This window comes from Kogia breviceps, chromosome 2, assembly GCF_026419965.1.
Source record: "Kogia breviceps isolate mKogBre1 chromosome 2, mKogBre1 haplotype 1, whole genome shotgun sequence".
NCBI lineage: Eukaryota > Metazoa > Chordata > Mammalia > Artiodactyla > Physeteridae > Kogia > Kogia breviceps.
In genome coordinates this window covers 78,503,456-78,520,834 of record NC_081311.1, presented here as the reverse complement: position 1 = coordinate 78,520,834, position 17,379 = coordinate 78,503,456, and the positions used below count along the sequence as shown (strand labels likewise).

At 40.0% G+C, this 17,379-nt stretch overlaps 1 protein-coding gene and 1 pseudogene across 1 annotated transcript in view; one reads left to right on the top strand and one right to left on the bottom strand.

The window, feature by feature from the left end:
* RYR2 (ryanodine receptor 2) overlaps positions 1–17,379 on the top strand; it is a 746,950-nt gene that overhangs the window by 161,687 nt on the left and 567,884 nt on the right. The window lies entirely within an intron of this gene.
* LOC131750352 (small ribosomal subunit protein eS27-like) lies at positions 10,583–10,851 on the bottom strand (annotated as a pseudogene).

Sequence of the window (17,379 nt, the reverse complement as noted above, 5' to 3'; positions counted from 1 at the left end):
TGTTTACTTGCAGTCTCATGTTGCCAAAGTTTCATATTTTACTGGAGTAACATTTTATTTTATTTTTAAAAATTGAGGTATAGTTAATTTACAATGTCATGTTAGTTTCAAGTGTACAGCAAAGTACACATTCAGTTACACATATGTATTTTTCACATTCTTTTCCATTATAGGTTATTATAAGATACTGAGTATAGTTCCCTGTGCTATGCAGTAGGTCCTTGTTGTTTACCGATTTTATATACAGTAGCTTGTATATGTTAATCCCAACCTCCTAATTTATCCCCTCACCCCTGTGCCCCCCCCCCCACTATCTCCTTTGGTAACCTTAAGTTTGTTTTCTATGTCTGTGGGTCTATTTCTGTTTTTTAAATAAGTTCATTTGTATCATTTTTTAATATTCCACATATAAGTGATATCATATGATATTTGTCTTTGACTTACTTCACTTATTATGATAATCTCTAACTGAGCTAAATAGTTTACATATACATCCTGTTTAAGCCCCATTTTAAAGATGTGGATATAGCAATTTCCCAGGGTTACAAAACTAGGAAACCCATATCTGCTGGTCTTCAAAACCTAGTCTGTTTTCCATGTTGCTGCAAATGGTGTTACTTCATTCTTTCTTTATGGCTGAGTAATATTCCATTGTATATATATATACCACATCTTTTTTTGTGTGTGTGTGGTATGCGGGCCTCTCACTACTGTGGCCTCTCCCGCTGTGGAGCACAGCCTCCTGACGTGCAGGCTCAGCGGCCATGGCTCACAGGCCCAGCCACTCCGCGGCATGTGGGATCCTCCCGGACCGGGGCATGATCCCATGTCCCCTGCATCGGCAGGTGGACTCTCAACAACTGCGCCACCAGGGAAGCCCTACCACATCTTCTTTATCCATTCATCTGTCAGGGGACATTTAGGTTCCTTCCATGTCTTGGCTGTTGTAAATAGTGCTGCTATGAATATTGGGGTGCATGTAGCTTTTTGAGTTAAAGTTTTGTCTGGATATATGCCCTGGAGTTGGATTGCAGGATCATATGGAAATTCTATTTTTAGTTTTTTAAGGAATTACAAATATGTTCCATTATATTCTAGTAAGTATATTATTAAGATTGTGTTAGGTCACAAAATTTAAGGAATTAAAAATATGGAACTGTCAAAATGTTATCTCATGCCATAATAAGCCAGTATTTCAAGTTTAGAAAGTATAAATTAAAAATATTTAAGGAAAGAACATGTTATATCATTCTCAGTGTAAATCCTGTAACAACATATGGGATGAAAAATATTAGTCCAGGGCTTCCCTGGTGGCGCAGTGGTTGAGAGTCCGCCTGCCGATGCAGGGGACACGGGTTCGTGCCCCAGTCCGGGAAGATCCCACATGCCGCAGAGCGGCTGGGCCCGTGAGCCATGGCCGCTGAGCCTGCGTGTCCGGAGCCTGTGCTCCACAACGGGAGAGGCCACAACAGTGAGAGGCCCGCGTACTACAAAAAAAAAAAAAAAGAAAAATATTAGTCCAGTAAGATCATGTATATATGAGGACCTCTTGCTTTCAACTTAAATTCATTTTTGATTTTTGAAGACTTTTCTGGTTCATAGATGAAATTTAGGTTCCGTATAACATCTGAATCACTATGAATTTAGTCTTTTCCACCTATATACCTGTTTCAATAGGTATTGATACATAATAATGCAACACTTAGTCTTGAATATTGGGCTTTAAAGCAAAAATTTCTTTGCTTTTTTCAAAAAGTCAATAAAATGATAAAATATTTTGGGAACCTACAATAAAACCTAGAAAAATGACGATTCTAAGCCTTATGTTGGGGTTAAATTGATTGTATGTTTTAAAAGCTGTAATATATTCGATACATTATTTAAATATTGCAGTTGGAAGCATTTACTATAGGGCTTGGTGTAGCCCATGCTTATTGAATGGTAGCACAATGCCTTTTGCACAGTGGGTATTTAATTAATGTTTGTCCAAGTGGAAGACTGCGCCCCACACCTCTCCTGCCCCTCCAGGGCACCTGAAATTCTAAGTACTAAACAGTGTAGTATTTAGTCTCTAATAGGAAGTAGGGTTCTTACACAGTGAGTGCAGGGCTGGCGGGATGAAGCCTTTTGGACCTCTGCCCAAGAAGGCTGCCCACTCTGGGGGAGGCTTCCCCAATGGGCACCTTGACTGGCAGGTCACTGAGCATCCTGGGTTGAGAAGTGACCTTCAAAAGGGAAGTGATGTTGCCTCATCTTTGGTCACAGCTGTGACATGTCTTATTTACTTGATTTTACTTGGTTTTCCTTTCAAAGAAATCTTTTGTGATCTTTTGCTCTCATTCTCTGCTGTGTGTGTTGCTAGTTCCTGGTGCCATAATATTGATACTAAAACCTTTTCAATGCAAACTGTAATATATAGGATGGATAAACAACAAGGTCCTACTGTAGAACACAGGAAACTATATTCAATATCCTGTGACAAACTATAATGGGAAAGAATATAGAAAAGAATGTATATGTATGTATAACTGAATCACTTTGCTCTGAAGCAGAAATTAACATAACATTGTAAATCACCTATACTTAAGTAAAAACAAAAACCCCAAAAAGACCTTTTCCTTCTTGGTGACTCAGGCTTCAGGTGACCTGTTGAGCTACTTGTCTTCTTGATGTTAGAGTCTAAACGATATGTTTTTTAAGACAGTGGATGGAAAGTGAGATGTACCTAAAGTGACCGTGGGAGTATTTGGGAAGGTTTAGTTTGGGATACCAACTAGTTGATACCAAGGGCCTTAGGCAGCAGTTAAAAGAAGAGGCTTTGGTGACAGTTGGCCTGGCTTTGAATCCTGGCTGCACACTACATACTAACCACGCAACCCTGGGCTTGTTACTTCTCTGTGCCTCTGTCTTCTCCTCTGTCAAATGGGGATAATAATAGCACCTAGTTGACAGGATTGCAAAGTACTTAAGCAATGTCTAGTGCATAGTAAACACTAGCTCAGGAAGTGTTAGTTGTGGTGATGAGAAAGTACAAATTCCAAGGTACAGGCACGGGAGGATGGAATTGGGAGCTGTGATTATATGGGAACAGTGACTGCTGACGGAGTTCCCCTGTGCCCTCCAGAGGGGACCTCTGTTTTCTCTGAGGCCCCGTGAGTACCCACTGAGAGAGAGCAGGGATTTGTACCTTGAGACTGTGGTCTGAATACAGAGGCTTTGCTCTGTTGGTTTGGCTCAGAGGGCTTATTACTGTGGCATTCAGAATGTGAAATAATAGTTAATGGGGACAAGGGAATTTATGGCAAAATTTAAAATCATTTAGTAACTAATAACTTAGTGGTCTATGAAATCTGTATCTTGATATGCAGGGTGGCTATGCTGTTAACATTTCTGAGCTATTTAGAAGCTGGTTGGATGATTTTTGTTACACATTCATTTTTCATTTTGCTCTTCCATTGAGGAAACATCAGTAGGATTTAATAATTGCCTGTCATCTCTGGAAAGATAAGTAAGATAATAGATTATTAAGGGTTATTTTTCATTTTGATGGTGGAGAAACATTAAGAGGAATCCTTGCTGAATGAAAACTGTGATTTATTGTTTATGATTACAGGATTAATATGAAACCACTCAAATGTTTCTCTGCTCATAGATTCTTTTCCAGTGCTACTGTAGATACGATTCAGAAGGACTGTTAGCTATGAGTATTTATTAAGTATTGAATACCTGCTGTCTCACAGGAGTTTCTCTGAGTAGGTGTTTTGTAATTGAGGAAATGCAGCCTAGGGGAGGTTGAACAACTACCCAAGATGTTACAGGTTTCACCTCCGAAGCACATTGTCTTTCTGCCCTACTTTTCAAATCAAGGCTTTTGATACTACTGATTGCTTCTTAAGAAAAAAGTTTTTTTCAGCTTTAGTAAAATCCAGCCTTCTTCAGGAGGCAGTTCACTATGGTGAATTTGGCATTTGAGTCCTAGGGTCAAAGGCTGGGTTATGGGGAAGAAATTACATAATGTATATGAAGTATCTAGAAGGGACCTGTCACACAGTCAGTGCTTTCTCTTCATGTGGCCTCTGGCTTTGAGTGGGGTGCCCACCGTCCAGTGAAATGCAATAATCAAGAGAACAAGCCAGGGGACTTCCCCGGCAGTCTAGTGGTTAAGATTTTGTCTTCCAGTGCAGGGGACATGGGTTCGATCCCTGGTCAGGGAATTAGGGTCACGGGTGGCCAAAAAAAAACAAGAACAAGCGAGGGCATCAGATACATCTGAGTCTGAATAGGGCGTTCTCTGACTTTGGGCAGGAGACCACTTGGGGTGCTTTTAGCTGCAAATAAGAGACTCTTATTTTCACATGTCTTATACCAAAGGGAATTGCTCAGTGAAGTCGAGAGGTGGGGCCCCTTGAGAGTTGGCTGATGCAGGGGACCCATCGCTCTTCTAACACTTGATGTTAGTCTGTCTGTTAACTCCCAGCAAGTTGGCTACGGGACTACCGGGCGTCACATCTGGACGTGACAATGACTGGAGGAAGAAAAAAGACCACTTCTTCTTATGGTCCTTTCCTACTAGAGAGGATCATTTTCCCAGAATCCTTTTCCCCAAGAGACTTCTCTCAGGTCTCATTAACCAGAGAACGATCAAATGCCCATCCCTGAAATAATTACTAACAAAGTGAGAATCACCTCTGCAGCTCACAGTGGGGTGGCCCCTTGAGGCACATGAATACCTGCACAAAACTGAGATCCTGCAGAGAGTCAGGAGGAGGGAAGGGATGTTACTCTCCTCTCTCAGCCTTTATTTCCTCGTGTATAAATGGGGGAGCACAACACTTGCCTCACATGACTGTCAAATGAGACAGGCACCAAAGGCCAGCATCAGAACAAGGGCTCACTGTGAATTTGAAGGAGCATGAGACCAGGGCCACAAGTTCCGGCTTCTACTCATGCTTACTTAAAGCTGTGCAATTTTATTGTGCTTTTTTGTTTTGTTTTGCGGTACGCGGGCCTCTCACTGTTAGGGCCTCTCCCGTTGCGGAGCACAGGCTCCGGACGCGCAGGCTCAGCGGCCGTGGCTCACGGCCCCAGCCGCTCCGCGGCACGTGGGATTTTCCCGGACCGGGGCATGAACCCGTGTCCCCTGCATCGGCGGGCGGACGCTCAACCACTGCGCCACCAGGGAAGTCCAAAGCTGTGCAATTTTAGACAATCTCGGAATCTCCTTTTTCCACTTACTCAACAGATATCTTTTGAGACCTGCCATGTGGCAGTGGCAGGCGTTGTGCTGAGCAGCAGATACAGGACATACCTGTCCCATACGTATGTCTGTGCTAATAACTATGATTATGATGTTGCAAAGCATATATGATTGATTAGGTACTCACTATTGAACACCTATTGGGTTCACTCTATGCATTATCTTGGATGCTCACAATAGCTTCTTTGAGCAGGTATTTTGTAGTTGAGAAAATACGTATAGGAATGTCAGGTGAATATTATCAAGAAGTAGTGGTTGGGGAAACCACCTAAGAGAACAAAACTGTCCTCAGCGTTTGGAAGGAGTCCAGCAAGGCAAAGTCTGCTTGTCTCTTTCATTCATTAACATTGGAGATATGCCTCCTGGCCTTGGAAGTTGCTAGCTAAAGTATCTTACACATTTATATTCTTTAAATCCATTACTTTTCTGGAAAAATGTTCATTTATTATTATTTTGATTAGTGAAAGACTTGAATGAAAGTATTGATTTGATGAAACACCAAAACAGGAGCTCACTTCTGCTTATTTAGGACATTAAATTTGATGAAATGTGCAAGAGAAAGCGTGATTTTTCTGAATAAAATAGTAGTAGAAATAATTTGATTAACTGTTTTGGTCACAACCATGACCTTTTTGTGGTTTTCTTTTTTGGTATATAGCTGTTTTTATTTAGAATTTATTTAATTTCTCTCATTATTATAATTTTTAGCATATAGATCGTGTATTTATTTTATTAAATTTTCCTTAATGATTTCATATGATTGATATTTTTTAAGGCATTTTATTTTAAATATAGGAGTGTGTACATGTCAATACTTTATAGGTATTACAATGATAGGGAAAGATGTGATTTTTAATTTTTTTAAAAATTTGTAATTTAATTTTTATTTTTGAGGTAATTGTAGATTCACATGTAATGTTAAGAAATAATAGAGCTCTTCTGTACTGGAAAGATGTGATTCAAAAAGAGAAGGGCATGAAAATTCTGGGAAATTTCAGGCCATCTCAGACATTTTGCTGAAAACACCTATAGTGACTTAGACACGTATGCTATCAATTGTTTTAAAAGAAGAATCTTTTAGCGTTTTAGCACTTACATGTTCTCAACTAGAATTAGTAGCTGGTTTCTTACCTGTTTCTTGATTTAAATGCATGTAGAGCAACTGTGTGATTTAACAAAGAAGGAGAGGCTTTAATGTCTTTCTCAAGTGGCTCATTGAAGTGACCTTTTCCGGGTGGTGGTCAAAGTCAGCACAGACATGGGTAATCTTTTCCATGTCAGCAGGTCAGTGTCAGCCCTTTCAGCCTGGACCCTGGGGGAATGATGTGTTCCATTTTGTAGATGACATCGCAACCTTTCAACGGAACAATTAGTCACCCTGCTCGTGTTTGGTCTTAGTATGTTTTGTTTTTTTGGTAAGACAAATATTTGAAATGTAAGCATCAGCTTGTTCCAGGGCAGACGGTGTGAGAGGTTTGGGAGTGACCGTTGTCAGGGACTATGGAAAGGAGGGGCTAGTGGGGCTACAGGAGGACCTGTGTGCCTGTTTTATCCTGGGACTGTTGCATTAGTGTAACATTTTGTATCATCTTTCAGAATGTATCAAAATGGAAGTTTAGGGCCAGTGGATTTGTTGGTTTAAAAATAAGCCAGAGAGAATCTCTGAATGTTACAGCTCTTCAAAGATACTCAAACCTCTTATTTTTGTTAACCCGGAGTCCTGTCTTTTGCTGCGTCTGTCGTCTTTTTCCTCACATTTTTGGTAGTACTCTGGAAAGAAATGTCTTTCTTCTTCCTTGAGGTTTTCAGTCTGCATTTAAGGTCTTGATGATACTTGTGAGGTAGATAGAGATGCACTCTGCTTTTAGCCTTGGGGAGATTTTTCCTAATAATCCAGTAGTAATAGCATTTCCCAGCCCCAAACTTATGTTTCTTGCTCAAATTATTGTTTTCAGGATAAATATGAGGCAGGCTTGTCCTGCGTTACTTGGGGTCAGCATTTTATTTAACATCTTCTTCCTTTTTAACATATACCCGTCGGCTTAAAATGATGCAAGTTTGGTGAGAACTAAGAAATCTCTAGCCTGTAGTTGAATAATAGAAAAACAGTTAAGACAATGAAAAGATCTACAGCATCCAGCGTTTTGCTTAATTCCCTGTTTATAGCACCTGTTTCTCTAGGTTAGAAGATGAGAATGCTAGAACCTGTGGCACGTGCCTTGTCCCACCAAGACAGAGTGGACTTACTTTTCCAGCAGTAACTTTAAGGAACTCTGTGCTTTTCTAAAAACGAGGCATCTGTGTGCTGCCCGTCTGCAAGCTTCCACCTGAGCTGCGGTCCTGCATGCTTGCTGTCAGAGCAAGTTGACACCTCAAGAAAAGACGTGTCCTGAAGAGTAGTGCTGGTGATTCATCTGAGCCTGTTAACAGGACTCTGTATGTCTGTGTGATAGGCAGAGAGGCATGTGTGTTCCTGAACAATGCTAAGTTAAGGCATAAAGTCGATTTTGGTTCCTTTAATAAGAGGAAAGGTCTCTGATAACCTAACTTTGTTCCCAGAGTTGGTATTTTAGCTGTAGGCATATTTGGTCAGTTAATATGTACTCTGGTGAGTCAAATAACAGAACTTTCTTTTCTCCTCCTATTTTTTTAAGGTATGTAATACAGGGAGAGAAGTAACTCGTCCTGGGTCACAGAAACCCTGAGCAAAGGACGCATGACTTTTCTTCTGTCATCCAGAAAAATATTTGTCCACACCACAGGTTTGCCCTGATTGGTCTATCATCAGGCAGATTGACACACATCACATATTTGGGGAGAAGCTGAAGAGCAGTTATTGACATGAAAAACAAGAGCCGAAACAAAAGAAAAAAAAAAAAACAAACACAAAGAATTTGTGTGTGGGGGCCGAATGGTGTACCCTTATATTTCCTCTTCTGTTGTAAGACAAGACTGTCTTTTCAGGTGACATCACCCACAGTGGACCAATTTGATTCATTTTCCTACAACTTTTCCATTATAGTTCATTTTTCTTGGAGTCCTACTATAGACATGAACTTACAAAATGTAATCTAACCTATCATGGATGAGTATTTCTTTTCAAGTCTTTCCTTGTGATGCAAAATAGTAATAACGGTAAGACAAAGAGATAAGAAAAATGGTAATATTAGTAATAGCTAACATTTACTTAGCTTATTATGTTTACATGTATTAATAATCGTAAGTTACTATTATTATCCCCGTTTGACAGGTGGGGAAACAGAGGCCCAGAGAAATTAAGAAATTTGCCCCCAGTTTTATAGTTGGCAGAGAGGGGTTCAAATATCGCATTCCAGCTGTAGATACTTTGCCGTTAACCACTATGCTGTGTTTCCAGAGGTCCTAATTACTTCAGAACATTTGTTTGTTCTCTGTTGCATCATCAGTGGGAGCTTTGGTTGTGTTTGCGTCTTCTCAGGTGGTCTTGGTGTTTTGGTCTTTGAGTAGAGACCCAGGCAGCAGCATCTGGTTTCTTGCCTAGGTTCTGAAGAATGTGGGGAACAGCAATACCAGAGTAAAGCAGATGAAAGATTAGAACATCACGTTTATTACCGATAGGGGACCTATCCTGTGCGCAGCATGTTCCCAAGAGGAAGAAAGGGCGGAGCTGAGCCGGGCGTGCCTGCTTTTCCCCAGGTTTTCCCAGTCAGCTGGTGCAGGTTGGCTCCTGGGGGTGGCGAGAGTGATGAGGTAGAGGGAGGCCTGGAGTGGGTGGTCAGGGAGAATCCTTTCCTACAGAAGCCAGGAATGGTGAGAAAGGGCTGTTCTTTACTGTTAGAGATGTGAGTTGATCAAGTCTGGAATCTAGCGAAAAGTTAAACATTACTGTTAGGATTAGGAAATGGGACAGGTGGCTATGATGTTCAGGAATAGTTTTGTGGTTTGGTGGGAAAATTGCATGTTGGTATAAATATAGTTGGAATCCTGAGTTTGTATTAAATTGCGCCATGTCTCACCTCTCACCGATTTCTAGGATTTAAAAGCGTATCCCTCTGGACCTAGGTCCTGTTGTTTCCTTTCTGTGTCTTTGAAGTGTTTTGTCTTTTCCCTTATGTTTCCAATGGTGTTGCTTACATATTTTGTTTATTACTGAAAATGTGACCTATTATTGTGCTTTAGAAGGCATTGTTGGCTTGGGGAATGTTATGTGGTACGAGTAGTTATTCTGTTTATTTAGAAAAACACCTCAGATCTCAAAGCAACTTAGAGACCTCAAAACACAGCCTCTGTATAGGCATTTTTGAGATACAGGCGTTTTTAGTAGATTTAGACTCCCAACTTGTTCCCTATTGTAATCACCATTTAAGAGTGTTTGAGGGCTTCCCTGGTGGCGCAGTGGTTGGGAGTCTGCCTGCCGATGCAGGGGATGCGGGTTTGTGCCCCGGTCCGGGAGGATCCCACGTGCCGCGGAGCGGCTGGGCCTTTGAGCCATGGCCGCTGGGCCTGCGCGTCCGGAGCCAGTGCTCCGCAACGGGAGAGGCCACAACAGAGAGAGGCCCGCGTACCGCAAAAAAAAAAAAAAAAAAAAAAAAAGAGAGTCTTTGAAACAGGGTTGCTCCTTTCGGGGGATAGACAAGAAGTGATTATTGGTGAAATGCATTGTACTTAAAAGTGACAAGACAGTGTAGGAGGCCAGCTTTTAATTTCTAGAGGTGTCATCTAGAATAGAGTGGGGAGGGCATTTGTGTCGCATAGTGGTTTAATAACAACAATTACGTGCAAACAGTAAGGAATTGTACTGTCCAAAGCTTCCGTAAGATGTTATCTAAAACGTGTTGCCAAATTCTCTTCCTTTTTCATGGTTTTGGAATGCTATTTGGTGTATAGCTCGAATGAGAAGACTTTGGTGACAAGAAGGCAATAGAAGAAAAACTAGTGATAGCTGACGTCTATTTTTCACTCAACAGTGTACCCAGAACTGTGCCAGCCACTCTAATTCTTGCTTCTTTCAGTTCTGTGAAGTATTCTGCAGGTATGGAATCACAGGCTTACAGGGGTGAAGTTACTACCCCAGGGTCACGTAGCTCATTGGTGATAAAAAGCTGTAAATCCAGCTCTGCTGACATGTTATAACATGTGTCCCTGAAAGGGAGAGGTGATGGGTGGTGCTTTATCTACCTGATTTTAATTTGGTTGAGAAAAGAAAGCTGGCAAATCCTTAAATATCCGTATGTTAACTGAAAAATAATCTAATACTAGAATTGTAGTACTTTATGGACTTTTATGCATGTTGGAGGTGGATTTTATTTTTTAACCCAAAGTGTGTTTATTGGGATGGTTTCCCATTCATCTTGATTCAGGGTGCTTTAAGTGCTGCTTCCATCTGAAGGAGCATCCTCTGTAAGCCTTGCTTTTCCTCCTCTAGGCTTGCAGAGGACAGTAGAGCAGCCAACACCTAAAACTACTGTTTGTGCATGGCTAAAGACGGTGGTGGTTTTAGAGCATCCTGGTCATTTCACATCCATGCGATAGGAATTGGGGCTCTGCACCAGGCACTTCTTGTGTTTCCTCTTCTCTTCTGGAGAGGGATGGAGGAGGTCCTTTGCGAGAGGCATGTTCTCCTGGGGAGGTCATCACTGCTGGAAAGGGACGTGGATGGTTTGATGTTAGTGCTTTTGTTCCTTTTGAATTTCACTGTGTTTGCTGTAGTAGGATTTGTCTTTTTAATATTTCCTGAATGATGGACTTTGGTGGAAGGCCTGCGTTCAAGGGCTCAGTGGGCAGAGGCATCCTAGATCTCTGTCAGAGAGTTGAAGTAGCTCCTATCCTGGTGGTCCAGCCGACTGGGTGGTAAGAGGCTGGGTCAGGGCATGGAGGGGGCATTTAATGTCAGTTAGTGCAGAATTCATATGCTGAGAGGTTCTTATTCTGTCTTGATCCACAAAACACAGTGAAATAAAAACCAGAGGGCTTTGGATTGAAGCTTTTTTTTCCCCCCCTCTCTCTGTATATTGGTTTGGCCAAAAAGTCCGTTCGGGTTTTTCCATAAGATGTTACAAAAAACCCGAACGAACTTTATGGTCAAACCAATCTTTTACTGAAGTATTGTTGATTTGCAATGTTGTGTTTATTTCAGGTCTCCAGCACAGTGATTCAGTTATATATTCTTTTTCAGATTCTTTTCCTTTTTTAGATTATTATAAAATATTGAGTAGAGTTCCCTGTGCTATATGTAGGTCCTCGTTGCTTATCTATCTTATGTATAGTAGTGTGTATCTGTTAATCCCAAACCGCTAATTTATCCCCCCCGCCACCGCCGCTTTCCCCTTTGGTAACCATAAGTTTGTTTTCTATGTCTGTGGGTCTATTTCTCTCTTGCACATAAGTTCATTTGTATCTTTTTAAAAAAAGATTCCACATGTGAGTGATACCATATGATATTTGTCTTTGTCTGGCTTTGTTCACTTAGTATGATCATCTCTAGGTCCACCCGTGTTGCTGCAAATGGCATTATTTCATTCTTTTTTTATGGCTGAAGCTTATCACGTAAACTGAAGTGCCTCAGTGAACCTCCATGGGCTTCAAATCTAATCACCATCCCTGCATCCCACACGCTGGGCAGGTGAGGAAGTTGCTGGGTGTCACGGAGCATCTTCCCCAGCACCATCCCTGTTTGCTCATGTATAAGAAATGTAGCCTAGCAAAATACCCTTCCTTTTTCTTTTTTTTTAGAGCTCTGCCCTCTGCCTGGGCAATGCAATCTAGATGCTCTCTTTAGTGTCATAATATATGTTGTTAATTTTAAAGGTAAATAAAATGTTGAAATATTACATTGCTCTAAGAAAAATAACTGAAACTAATCATGAAAAGAGACTATCTTTTATTTATGCTGGTTGACAGACTGAATTGGAAAACACCAAACTTAAATTGTGGCTAGCATAAACAGAGAGAGGGAAAATGTAACCTTAGTGATGGGTTCAAAGCCTTTTAAAATAAATATTTCCAATATTATCCCTAATACAACTTGATTTATTTAAGAGGGAGTGTTGAATTTAATCTCTCCTCTACATATCACAGTTAAAGTAGTTTTAGACTTGTTATCCAATCATGTAATGGCAAATAGCTTTAGAAAAATACAGTAAACGCCAAGCAGGGAAAGCAGGGATTGGGAGGGGTGGTGGTGTGATGAATTGGGAGATTGGGATTAACATATATACATTAATATGTAAAAAATAGCTAACTAATAAGAACCTGCTATATAAAAAATAAACTAAAAATCAAATAAAAAAAGAAAAATACAGCAAAAGCAACACCCAGCAATCACTTGAAGTGAATCAGTAAGCCTCTTAAAATTACACTTTTTTTTCCAAATGGAGATACTTTCAAGGACTTGTCTTTGAAAGTAGAGACATACTCAGTTTTTAAAAAACAAGCTTGTATTATCTCTTTACCAAATGTAGATTTAGTCCTACCCATGATAGTTGGCTTAATAGAAGTCAGTTGCATATTGGGATGTTTTTATTTTTTAAATGATACTCTAAAAATTTGACTGCTTATAATTTGTAGCATACTTGCTTTTCACTGTATGCAAGTTAAATCTGTGGTAACTTTAAGATGAACGTGATTTTAGTGTGATGATCGGGGATTATGAGATTTGTTTATGTAGCTGATTGAATTGTTTTCCCTCTAAGTAGCTTTATACAAAAAAATTCAAAGAGCTGTATATTTTGGTCATTTAAAAAAATCTGCTTTTCCCTGTTTATTTTTTAAGCCAGTTAAATGCCTTTCTGAACAAGAGTGGGTAAAGCAAGTGAATAAGTGCTTTTCAAAACTTCTCGAATAAATTTAATTCATATTGATGAGATGTATGTGAATCCATGATGGAGAGCCCATCATTAGCTGTAGGGGGTGGACATGGTTAATTAATTAATATCATACCTTTTTGTTTTACCCACATAAATTCCCCCTGAGGCCAGAAGTTTGTTAATCTCTACAGAATGCAGTATATGGCGATAAATACAGAAAGTGCGTTTTCATGTTACCCAATGAAGGGGGATTTATGTGGCATTAGAAGAATCCACAGCCAGGCAGTATGGCCCTGAATGTCCTGTATGAGGCTTGTGTCCATAGCATCATAGTCATGGCCTAAGTAAGTACTTATGTGTTGTCATGCCTTTCTCCCTTCCCATGCCCTCCTACCAGTCTTGTTCCACTTGGCTTTTTCAAAGGAGACACCATGAATACCTATTTCCTTTGCCATGGGTCAGGGTGGTGGTGGACCAATCTCTTAGCATCTCTGGGACTCCTGTGGGCTAATGCTATGAGGCGATAGGAGGCCTGTTAACTCCAGGAGGTGCGAAACAAGAGGAGGACTTTTCACTGCTGACCCAGCGTTCTGTAGCTTGTTTCTAACTAATAAATTTTAGGTAGCAACTTCTGTATTCCATATGATGTCTTAGTCCGTTTGGGCTGCCATAATGAAATAGCACACACTGGGTAGCTTATAAGCACAGAAATTTATTTCTCACAGTTTTGGAGGCTGGAAGTCTGAGATCAGGGTGCCAGCATAGTTGGGTGAGGGCCCTCTTCTGGGTGACAGCTTCTCATTGTGTCCTCATATGGCAGGAGGGGCTGGCTCTGAGTTCCATGGGATCTTTATTTATTTATTTATTTATTTATTATTTTTTTTTTTGTGGTACGCCGGCCTCTCACTGTCGTGGCCTCTCCCGCTGCGGAGCACAGGCTCCGGACGCGCAGGCTCAGCGGCCATGGCTCACGGGCTTAGTTGCTCCGCGGCATGTGGGATCTTCCCGGACCAGGGCACGAACCCGTGTCCCCTGCATCCGCAGGCGGACTCTCAACCACTGCGCCACCAGGGAAGCCCGGGATCTTTTTTTATAAGGGTGCTAATTCCATTCATGAGGGCTCCACCCTCATGACCTAATCACCTCCCAAAGGCCCCACCTCCTAACACCATCACCTTGGGCATTAGGGTTCTAACATGTGAATTTGAAGGGGGGACACAAACATTCAGACCATAGCATATGAAAAATTGTGAACAGAGGAGAGAAAGTTTTGAATGCTAGAATGATAGAAATTATGCTTGAATGTATTTCAGCACTGAAGGCATTTTTCTTTACTGCATCATCCATAGGGTGTTTGGGATAAGCTGTGCATTACTGTTATATTTATTAGTTTTCACAGTAGGATAGGATATTGAAGGAGAAAGCAGGAAATCTACAGGAGAAGAGTGTGAAGAGTGAAGAAACACCGTCTTGCAGTAGGGCAGGTGTATGTGTTAAGAAGAAATAGCCTGAGATAATTCCTATATTTCCATGAATACTGTAAATTACTGTTTGATGATTGTCAGTTCATTTTAATACCCCAAATGTATTTAACTATATTGTAAGAACACATTGCTAGACTGGAACATAGACTTTTTTAGAGGTTCATAGATGGCTTTATTCTTCTTGAAATTCCCCCTTGTGCGAGCATAACTCCATCGGTTGAACATAACTTTTTGTTATTTTGGGGAGAGAAGTTTATGACATAAATGATCATTTTAGGTATGTAAGTAGCTTTTACTTTTTCTCGTGATCTTATTCAGTAATTTTGTATTAGTTATTGATGGGTTCTTATTAGGTGACTCTCTATATCCTCCTTCCATTGGGTGAATTTCTGATGAATGTTTACTGGATTTTTATTCATATTACATGGCTAGAACTTAGCATGTGTGTCGTACATGAGTCAAGTGTGACGGCTTTTAGTCTTGCGATTTTTAGCTTGGTAGTCTTATACTTCTTTTAAAAAAATTTCTATAGTAAAGATATATGTATATATTTTTATTGAGCTATAGTTAATTTACATTGTGTTAGTTTCAAGTGCACAGCAAAGTCATTCAGTTATATATATATATTTTTCAGATTCTTTTCCATTATAGGTTATTACAAGGTAATAATAGTAATATAGTTCTCTGTGCTATATAGTATGTCCTTGTTGTTTGCCCATTTTATATACAATAGTGTGTATCTGTTAATCCCAAAGTCCTAATTTATCCCCCACCCCACCCCATCTGCTTTAGTAACCATAAGTTTGTTTTCTGTGTCTGTGAATCTATTTCTGTTTTGTAAATAAGTTCATTTGTATCATTTTAAAGATTCCACAAATAACTGACATTATATGATATTTGTCTTTTTTGTCTGACTTCACTTAGTATGATGATCTCTAGGTCTCTCCATGCCGCTGCAAATGGCATTACTTCATTCTTTTTCATGGCAGAGTAGTATTCCCCCCCCTCTCTCTCTCCCACATCTTCTTCTTTATATATATTTTTTGAGTGTCCCTTGGAATGATACACCCGTTTAGATATAACTTGTTTAGAAATTCTGCAAATCCAAACTTTAATTTAAATGTAACTCTCTCAGCCATTAACAATACCAACTGTAGGTAGGTAGGTCGATAAGCACATGAACTGCCAATCAAACAAAGTTGGATTTTCAGCTCTGTCAGAGGTAACAGTATTACCCTAAAAGTTCAGTAGTCCTTTGCTTTTAACCCCCTACCTGGAAACCTGGATCCTGCATCCTACTTGACAGTTTTGTGTGATGTTTTGCCACTTAGATAATTACCAGCAAAGTACCAAAAAATGAGAAACACTTTGAAGTTCTAGGTAAGTTGTCTGAAATTTGCAGGAATAATAGCTTTCTGCCCCTACCCTCAAGATCCCCAGAGCCTTCCAGCTTCTAGGAGGAAGGTGCTCTCATATTGAGCCCACTGAATTTTGCAGTTCTTTCTTTTAACAAGAAAATCTACCTCCCACCATTGATGGAAGCTGATTTTATAATCTCCTACATCTTTGCTTTCTTCAAGACAGTAAATAACCCAAGCCCTACCAGCTAGAGAAAAGAAAACACATAATTTAAATGGAAGAAGAAAATCGTACCCGGTTTTTCTTGATTGATTGCGATGCATTCCACTTCAAGTCTGTGTCTTTGCCTCATTTTGTTTTTGTTGGTTTTTTATTTGTATGCAAAAGAGTTGGTGTAAATTCTGCACTTAAATTATTTTATAAATCATTTCATTTGCTGAGAATGGCAGTGTCTTGAATTTAGTCAGTAAACATTTATGGAGGACACACAAAAGATGGGACTATTGGTCAGCTCTGGGCATAGGTACATGAAGTCCTAAGTAGCTGACCTTCAGGGACTCATGGGGAATGCACTGAGTATGCATTTTCCTTGATTATTAGAGCTGCTAACATTTAGTTTTTAGAATTTTCTGAGGTAACCTTATCCTTAGAGAAAGACCTTTTACTTTTCAGCAAAAGCAAGTCTCCTTTCTGCGTCTGTGACTTTCCTGACAGACACAAATTCTTGGACCTTAAAGTCATGGAATCACAAGAGCCAGATGGAACTTTCAAAATGGATCTTTGAATTTTCTTCTGTCACTCACCACACCTCCTTCATCAACCCTTTGACTCTATCTAGACAGAATTCACAATACTTGCCAGAAAGCGGCTTTGACTATTAGTAAGTTATGATATTTAATTCTTTCATGAATTCCTTTCCTTGCAGAGCCTATGAAATACTCCAGAATTTATATCTGAAATATCTGTTCAGTGGGAATTGGCTTGTCATTGAATCTCAGGTGTCAAAATAATTTTTTATGTACTCTCTATTGCCGTGATCTCAAAGTTCTTAACTGAGAAAATGAATTGAAATATGGAAATTGAAATGTTAATGTAAACATACTCATAATTGTAAATTACTTTTCTTTTTGCTGTGAATATTAAACAGGTGGTGGATTCAAGGGTAATATTCTAGAGACTGGAAAACATTTCCAGGTAGTCTGTAAATGCAGAAATTAAGAACACGTTTTATTCAGTTGCTTTTTCATTCAGTAACATTTAGTGATGGCTTCTCATCTCTAGACATTGCAGTGAATGTAGGGGAATCAAAGTTGGCATACGTGGCCACTGTCATGAGGAAGCTCATAGTTTTGTGATTTTTTTTTTTTTTTTTTTTGCTGTGCCATGTGGCTTTCGGGATCTTGGTTCCCCAACCAGGGATCGAACACATGTTCTTGCCAGTGAAGGCACGGAGTCATAACACTGGACCTACAGGGAATTCCCATGTGTTGTGTTT